Genomic DNA, 9,589 nt, shown 5'->3' with positions numbered 1-9,589 from the left:
TTTTACACACAATTACTATTAATGCAGGAGACACATCTGCTGAAGACATATTTATTTATATACCGCTGCCCTGATGCCAAGCGGTGTGTGATGTGTTGTGAGGTTTAGTGCTGCAGATAGTCTGTCATGTGAGAGATAAACCTGTTCACATCCCTTCCCCTCATCCCCTACCCTGCCTTCACTCCCATGAACCATCTGCCCCCTGGGCATGCTCCATCCCTGACCCTACATGAACCATCTGCCCCCTGGGCATGCTCCGTCCCTGACCCTACATGGCTTCAACATGGCTAGCCCAAACCCTGTGTTACCTGCAGCTTTCAGTGAGGTGCTGTCTGTATTGTCTATTGACCAAAGGCAAAGAGTGTGTGTGTGTGTACTGTGTGTGTGTGTGTGTGTGTGTGTACTGTGTATGTGTGTGTATGTGTATGCCTCCTTTAGCTCATATTTTGATATGAAATGAGTATGTAGATAAGACCTTTGAAATATAATTGCTTTATTCGAGCCTGCCCCCACCCTGCATACACACACACACACACACACACACACACACACACACACACACACACACACACACACACACCACCCAACACCGGGGGGCGGGGGGAGTAGATGTCCTTGCCATCTCCTCTCACTCTCCATTTGTCTCCCCTTTCCCCCCCCCTCCCTCGTTCCCTCTCTCCCTCTCTCCCTCGCTGTGTTTGTGCGGACCAGATGCCGGTGCTGGGTAAGCTGCCTCTGGAGGCTCCCAGTAGCATATTGGTTTATAATTAATGAAATTAGTGGCATTATCTGTTGTGAAGATTCAAGCCCCGATGCAAGACTGTCTGGGAAGACGGACGACGGGAGAGATGGAGGAAGACGGACAGAAAGGAAAGAAAGAGAGCAGGGATGCAGACGGACAGCGATGGCGCTGCTCAGTGTTGTGTGGACGTGTTAGAACAGAACACTGTGAGTACCTGTTAGGAGGCCACACTAATAAAACCTGCTTACTGATCAATGGGGCGATGCCAACCACGAACTACACCGTACTGTTATGGACCCATAGTGCCGTCATCGCATTCACATTTACATTTATATTTGTGGCATTTAGCAGACGCCTTTATCCAAAGTGACGTACATCAAAATACATTTGTTTAAGTAGGTGAATCATCTATCCATCAGTCATCATAAGAAAAAGTAATCTATGGTAGGACCAGGGGCTATTGGCAGTCACAATGCTAGAAGAAGGAAGAATTTTTATTATTTATTTATTTTTGAATTTACAGGAGAAACTTGTACAGAGGGGATGAAGAGGTCTTTAGGAGGTACTGATGAGATGGGTCTTCAATCTACGATGGAAGATAGGTTGTGACTGTAGTCCTGACAGCAGTGGGAAGCTCGTTCCACCAGCGGGGCACCAGGACAGTGAAAAGCCATGACCGAGTAGTGCGGCTGCTGCATCCACATAGAGGCGGCGGTGCCAGGCGGCCAGCTGAGGTGGAAGAGCGGAGTGATCGGGCAGGGGGGGTTTGGGGGCTGACCATTGCTTGCAAGGTAGGCGAGTATGAGAGTTACAGACCGAAACAGAGGTTGAGAGAGAGAGTTACAGACTGAAACAGAGGGGGTAGGAGAGTTACAGACTGAAACAGAGGGGGTAGGAGAGTTACAGACTGAAACAGAGGGTGAGAGAGAGAGTTACAGACCGAAACAGAGGGTGAGAGAGAGAGTTACAGGCTGAAACAGAGGGGGTAGGAGAGTTACAGACTGAAACAGAGGGGGTAGGAGAGTTACAGACTGAAACAGAGGGTGAGAGAGAGAGTTACAGACTGAAACAGAGGGTGAGAGAGAGAGTTACAGACCGAAACAGAGGGTGAGAGAGAGTTACAGACTGAAACAGAGGGGGTAGGAGAGTTACAGACTGAAACAGAGGGGGTAGGAGAGTTACAGACTGAAACAGAGGGTGAGAGAGAGAGTTACAGACTGAAACAGAGGGTGAGAGAGAGAGTTACAGACTGAAACAGAGGGGGTAGAAGAGAGAATGTGAGATGATGTCCCTCTCCGGTCCTCACTCTCCCATGGCGATGCTGCAACCTTTTTATTCGTTTGGTGGAAATAATGCTGAAATAAATTAATAAATAGGGAGTGGGAGGCAGCGTTGGCACAGGGCCAGGCACAGCTCCCTGGACAGTGGGCTCATTACGGTGGTCTGTCCTGCCCTGCCCGCACGCTAACCTCATTTCACACACTACCTATCCCCCCCTTAACTAATCCAGTTAGACCTCCTCTCAAACAGCAGGACTAATAGAATAATACTCTCTGTACCCCCTCCGCCCCCATCCTCCACCTGGGCCAGCAAATCTGTTAGATCGTCCCTGTGCTTAGTGTGTGTTTGTGTGGATGAAGTATGTGAATGCAGTATGCAGCGTTTGTGTGCCACCCCACCTAGGATACATTTAAGAGTGCTGTAGATTTAAAACAAAAAGATTCAGATGTGTGTGCGTGTGTCCGGGTGTGTGTGTGTGTGTGTGAGAGAGAGAGAGAGAGAGCAAGGGGGTAGTGTGGTAGGCTCTGCTCTCCTTGCCCTGTCTTTCCAGTTAGTAGGGTCAGCTGCTGTAATTATTATGTAAATAAATATGGCCGACATAATCACATCTCCTCCTCACAGATGAGATTAACTGACAGATACTGTGTGGAGCCCCAGTGCTTAAGGCTGCCAAGGCTGTGCATGACAGACCCATACCCTGCTCTCTGTCTGTCTGTCTGTCTGTCTGTCTGTCTGTCTGTCTCTGCCTGCCTGAGAGAGAGAGAGAGAGAGAGAGAGAGAGAGAGAGAGAGAGAGAGAGAGATTATGCTATACAAAAGGAATGGAGTAGGGTGAAGGCAGGGGAACAATCCTGTCGAGAGATTTTGAAGCTGGATATACCATGTGGCCATGGGAAGAACTGCAGGGCACTGCAGTGGCTGGTGCCAAAAAGCATGTTTCCCCATTGAAACCATGTTAAACTTCCTATTCCATCTGGCCAATCTGGCATTCTCGACTACGACTTTGGTTCCTATTATTTACTTCTACTGTAGTAGTCTAGTAAGTAGTCTTCTCCCTTGGTTGGTTTCATAGCCCACAAGCCATGTCAGAAGCATTTGCAATTGAAAGCACGTCATAAGCATACACACACATCAAAGGTGCTTGCGTTGGTGAGGATGTGCACACTACGCAGGTCAGGAAAATACTGAAACGTGCCTGAAACGCAGCAACAGACCATGGTGGATGCCACCAGGATTTCTTCATGAACGATATGGCATGTCACTGCGCCAATCTCATCTCTCTTAGGAATCCAGTAGTTCACTTCATCAGGTTACTTCTAGATTATCAATGGGTGAAGGGGATCAAATAATAATGAAATCCAGAATGTCAAAAAAGAAAAGAAAACCAAGGCATTCCTCATTTTCTCAATCTCTCTCTCCTCTTGTTGCTCTGTGTCTCCTACATCGTCCTGCATCTCGAAGCCAACCCTGTTTTCTACTTTGCTAAGGCTAGCACTCAAAAAAAATTCATCTCACGGGCGCATCTTGTTTCTCTCAAGACTTGACTGTTTTGACGTTTTGTTCGATTAAATTATAAACAAGCAGCGGCTCTGGCTGGCGACATGGAGCCACTAATTGGCCTAATTGTTAACAGTTGTCTGGGGCTGGAGCGGGTTGCAGTGGGCTGGAGCAGGCTAGCCCTGCGAGGAGCCCTGTGATTACAGGTCTAAAGACTTCCTTTGTGTGTTTATGCACCAGATAGGCTTCAAACAGCCTGATTAGATAAATGACAGATTTGGGACAGGGTTTGCCAGGGAGAGAGGAGGGGAGGGGTCAGGGAGATGATTTAGCGTGAGGAGGAGGAACTGTGTGTTTTAGGATGTCATGCTCTCTTCCCCCGTCATTGTTCACAGACTTGAAGTCATCTGAGGGAATTGTTTCTCTCTTTCCTTCTCAAGCTCTTTTTTTTTTTTCACCTCAGGCGATAAAGATTTCATTCAACTCTTCCTCCGTCACCCGAATAGCTGCAACAGAAACATTCTGGAGGTCAAAATTGACTTCTTTTCTTGATGGTCCAAAACTCACGAAAACATTGTGATTGATAGGGTCATCGTCTTTGTCGTTATCAATGGGAACACGCTGCAGTTCGAAACGTGACGATGTTAAGACCATTCTCCCCGTGCGTGCTCTTGTCAGACGAGTCAGCGACTTGGGTCCCCAGGCGGTGGGTTCACTTAGGCTTAAGCTTGCAGGGCCGCTGCTCAGGAACAGCCGGTGTTAACACGGTGCAGTAATGGTTCAACACGCTGCATAGCGACCCACTGAAGGAGGGAAGGAGCATGAAATCCTGGGCACCTGGCCGCGGTTTCTCTACACAAGTGTCTGCAGCTGGTGCTCTGTGTCTGCAGCAGCTCAGCCAGCTGTGCTTTCTCTCCCTCCCTCCTCCTCCTCCTCCTCCTCCTCCTCCTCCTCCTCACACTTTCTGGGTTCTCTTTCTCCTGCACCCACCCCCCCCCTCTCTCTTTCTCTCTCTCTCTCTCTCTTTCACACACACACACACACACACACACACACACACACACACACACACACACACACACACACACACACACACACACACACACACACACACACACTCACCCTGCTCCGCCCTCCCTGCTCCGCCCTCCCTCTCTATCACCTACTGTTTGTTTATTGTTTCATGTTTATCAGGATGTCTCTCAGCCTTCCAACATGTCTGATAAACAAACAACCAACATGTCTGATAAACAAACAATCAACATGTCTGGTAAACAAACAACCAACATGTCTGATAAACAAACAACCAACATGTCTGGTAAACAAACAACCAACATGTCTGATAAACAAACAACCAACATGTCTGATAAACAAACAATCAACATGTCTGGTAAACAAACAACCAACATGTCTGATAAACAAACAATCAACATGTCTGGTAAACAAACAACCAACATGTCTGATAAACAAACAACCAACATGTCTGATAAACAAACAACCAACATGTCTGATAAACAAACAATCAACATGTCTGGTAAACAAACAACCAACATGTCTGATAAACAAACAACCAACATGTCTGATAAACAAACAACCAACATGTCTGATAAACAAACAACCAACATGTCTGCCATAAACAAATGACAGACTCCTCTATGAAGCAACCCCACTGAACCGTGTCAGGTTTGTCTCTTTCATGGTCGACTCTGGGATACGAGAGCAAAGAAACAAGCGGGGAGGCGCTGCCAGAGACTTTCAAAAAGGGACATGCAACAACAGAGAATGGAACGGGCAGCGGCAGCGAGGTGAATGCGATTGGCGCACGAGCTCTGCCATCTTATGTCGGAGGGCAGGGAAACATGTGGGCCCTTGTTCACCCTTGTTCACTCTTGTTCACCCTTGTTCACTCTTGTTCACCCTTGTTCACTCTTGTTCACCCTTGTTCACTCTTGTTCACCTTTGTTCACCCTTGTTCACCACAGTGTATTGGAGGAAAGTGGCTCTGTTTTCACAGGTGAGACGGCATACCCCAGAGTCTGCCTTTGAAGCCGTCTAGTTAGGCTGTCCAGGAAAATCCTCTTCTCCTCAAACGCAGCCCTCCCTCCCCTGCTCTCTGTCCCGGGGAGGTGTGGAGAATTAACAACCGCAGTTCCTTTCTTAATGACTGACACACTGGCATTAACAGGTGGCAAAGGGCAAAGGGCACTGGCTCTTCACCAGAGCAGATCCCACCACTATCACTCATTAATCAGGACTAAGAGGAGGAGGCAGAGGGAGGCAAGGGGGGTTAGTTGTGACTGGCCTGTCCATTGCAGTTGTTTTGTTATACACTCGTAAAAAAAGAAAGGTGGTTTGTACCAAAAAAGGGGTTCTTTATTTTTCCCTGTAGAGGCACCCTTTGAAGAACCCTTTTGGGTTCCATGTTGAACCCTTTCCACAGAGGGTTCTAAATAGAACCCAAAAGGGTCTACATGGAACCCAAAATAGTTCTACATGGAACCCAAAGGTTTTTTTTGTAGTAGGAGCTGATTCTGAGAAATGGTCGAGTCTCCAGCTTGCATTAAGAATATTCAACACAAAAAAAGAGAAAGGAGTGAGAGAGAGAGAGAGAGAGAGAGAGAGAGAGAGAGAGACACACACACACACAAACTGTTGTGCAGTGACACAATTATTTACAAACCCTGAAACCATTGCCTTATGTAACAGTTCCATTGCTAATGCTTAAGAGCTCATTGGCTCTCTCTCTCTCTCTCTCTCTCTCTCTCTCTCTCTCTCTCTCTCTCTCTCTCTCTCCCTCTCTCTCTCTCTCTCTCTCCCTCTCTCTCTCTCTCTCTCCCTCTCTCTCTCTCTCTCTCTCTCTCTCTCTGTATGTAATCACTGTAGCCGTCGGGCAGAGCTAAGGTCAAAGTTTAAAGCATGCTTACCCTCCCAGGATGCTCCCTTGCATACGGATGCTCACAAATACGGCAACTAATGTACGCATTTCACTCCATTTATTTACTTTCTCAGCGGTCAATATTTGAAAGCTCCTGAGGTGCAAATTAATAAATACAACCTGGCCCACTTATCATTGATCAGAGGAGGTCTAGCTGTCAGAGTGGGGACCCTTGCTCTAAATAGTTGTCTTATTCCATAGATCCAGACTCAACTCCACCAGTGCCAATGAGTAACTCAAGCCTCTCATCAAGATAAACACAATAAGGGAAGAATGGCTGATGGATTTTCCCATTATGTGGGCACGTTGATGGCTGCTGTTAATATCTGAAGGCTTCCAGTGTCCCATCCTAATCCTCAGGGTGAATCATTCATCAGAAAGGTGCCATACAGTCAATCTGAGGTGACAGAGGCAGGACAGACACAGGGTAAGGAGGGGTAGAGAGAGAGAGAGAGAGAGAGAGAGAAGAGAGAGAGAGAGAGGGAGAGAGAGAGAGAGAGAGAGAGAGAGAGAGAGAGAGGGAGGGAGAGAGAGAGAGAGAGGGAGAGAGAGAGAGAGAGAGAGAGAGAGAGAGAGAGGGAGGGAGAGAGAGAGAGAGAGAGAGAGAGAGAGAGAGAGAGAGAGAGAGAGAGAGAGAGAGGGAGAGAGAGAGAGAGAGAGAGAGGATTGGCTAAGGACTGACGGGTCTGTATATGGGTGGATGATAGAGAAAGAGAAGAAGAAAATGTTCAATACAGATGAGTGGACAGAGAAAAAGGCTATATTATGGCAGGCGATTTAGCTCAGTAAAGGGTTCACTAGCAGATGATTTCATAAATCATTCAAACTCATTCAAGATCAATGAAATAGCTCAAATAAACTGGGCGTGTAAAAGCAACGTTTATAGCAAGGCGAGAGTACTTTATTTTAGGTCCGTATAATAAGTCGCCATGTCTTTGCCGTTTACAGCAAATGTAACTTTTACTGTGCGAAATATGTGGATATAAAATTATCGGATTCCAGACATCTAAAGGTTCAAGCCTTATTCATCTTTAATGTCTTCTTTCTTGTACCCTTTGGAATGCCCTTTGAATGTGTTTTGACGTACATAAAACCATTACAGTTCTGATCTAATGCTATTTAGAGGTGCATATGAAAGACAGCTTGTCCACTGTTTATTTAGTTGGGTCCGTGTAATTAAATGTTTGTTTTCCAGGCGATGTGATGTGGTTGTTTTCTGAGTCTGTTTCATCTCTGGGTGTAGTAGTGGTTCGACCATCTGTATGTTACTGACTGTTGTTTGTTGTGTATTCGTTCCTGATGTTTTGCAGCCTGCTTTCTGCCACCACCCTTCTTACACCTGTGGTCTCTCTTATGGCCTATGCGATTTGGCGAGAATGAGGTGAATCCTCTTTTGTTAATTATGCCCTTTCCTGCAGAGGTGGAGGAAGTGAATCGGCCCTTGGTGTTTTAAGAATTGCGCACAACAATCCTTTTTTGGCACAACTGCAATATGCATAATGTATTTCGATAAATTCACGTCAGATGAAATGTGGTCAAAGTGCCACTTTCTTGTCTTGTAATGTTCAACAGCAGAAGAGACATTCGGTCAACAGTCTTCTCCTTCCCCCCCCCCCCCCCCCCCCCCGGGAGTGATAAAGGAGGATGATGAGCCGTCCAGACAGGTCAGATCACGCTGTCATCTGTGGAGTATCTGGGGTACAGACCCATGTGCCAGCCATGTGTTGATACGTTATGCCTTGTCTGATGAGGTAGGACTGCTGAAGTGTGCCCTGGTTGCTGTGGTGCATGCTGCAGCGCTGCAGAGACCGCCACGTGACAGCTAGCTGATTGCTGTGTGTTCAATGGTGTGTACACTGCTGAGGTATTAGTATGTTTATCAGAGTGTGTATTAATCTGTGGTAGCGGAAAGGGGGGCGGGGGGCGGGGGGTGGGGGTGTGTGTGTGGGGGGGGGGGGTGTGTGTGAGTGTGCTAGCAGGGGATCACAGGTGTGTTTGTGCATTCCACAGAGAGTGCCCCCCCCCCTGCCCCCACCCTATGCATCCTGGGTTATATCAGCCCACGGTGCACCTGCGTCCCTCTCCCCCATCTATACCCCCCCCGCCCCCGCCCCCCGACCTCTAATGGCCTCCTATCACACTGGCATATGGGCTAATACCCATCGGTGGAGGAGATACCTCCACAAAACCTACCTACATAGAGGACTGGCAATCCCTGTACCAACCTCACTGTGATGTCCTCACTCTCTACTGTTCATAAACAAGGCAACAAGCACGCTGGCTACACGGAAAGGAGCCGATCGGTCGGACGAAACATTTTCCATTTCAACATTTTAAAAATAGACATTATTAATCAGGACAGTCCCACACACAGAGGCGATGAGTGTGACACAGATGGACCAATGGAGGTCTGTCACACACACGCACACACACACACACACACACACACACACAATGTGTGTGCGGAACATGATGACAGGCTGATGGACACTCCGTGTCTCCATCACCCCTCAAGCTATTGTCAGTCACCAGATAAACAATGATGCCTTTTATTGTGTCCGTTTAACTACGGCCATATGAGCTGTGATGCAGTCATCTGAGGCCTGCTAATGCTGAACAGAAGAACCACCACCCCACCCTGACTGTGATGGACACACGGCACATGGTTCTGCAGACCGGGGTGGCAGGATCTGACAGTGTGGTATTGCGGAGTAGTTGTGACTTGGGGGGTGGGTGGGGGGTGAGGGGGGGGGGCTTGCAGGCTCCCTACTTTACTGTTAAACGTTATCCTCTTCAGAGCTTCGTCTTAAAAGCACTGTCACAGAGTGTCACAGAGTGTCACAGAGTCACAGAGTGTACACTTTAGATTTTTTGGGGATGGATCAGCTTTACATTTCTTAATCAAGTTGTATCCAATAGCGTTGCTTGAATCATATCTAAATGTATTTATTTATTTGCCTACACTACAGTTTGTGTGTATAGTAAGTGTGTGTGTGTGTGTGGGGCGGGGGGGGGGGGGGGGGTACAGATTAATCGATTAATCAAAAATGTCTACTTTGTACCATTTAAAAAATAACATTCAATAAAATAACATGAATCCCTTCTAAATATAAGTGGTGATGAAAGGTGAGACGG

General features: G+C 47.3%; 1 protein-coding gene across 1 annotated transcript in view; it reads left to right on the top strand.

Annotated features, from left to right (window-relative positions):
- Positions 1 to 9,589, top strand: part of acadl (acyl-CoA dehydrogenase long chain) — a 402,840-nt gene that overhangs the window by 68,778 nt on the left and 324,473 nt on the right. The gene's annotated exons all lie outside the window — the stretch shown is intronic.

The sequence above is a fragment of the Argentina silus genome (genome assembly GCF_951799395.1).
Source record: "Argentina silus genome assembly, chromosome: 11".
Taxonomy (NCBI): domain Eukaryota; kingdom Metazoa; phylum Chordata; class Actinopteri; order Argentiniformes; family Argentinidae; genus Argentina; species Argentina silus.
Note: the sequence above shows the minus strand (reverse complement) of the source record. Positions and strands in the feature narration are given on the sequence as shown.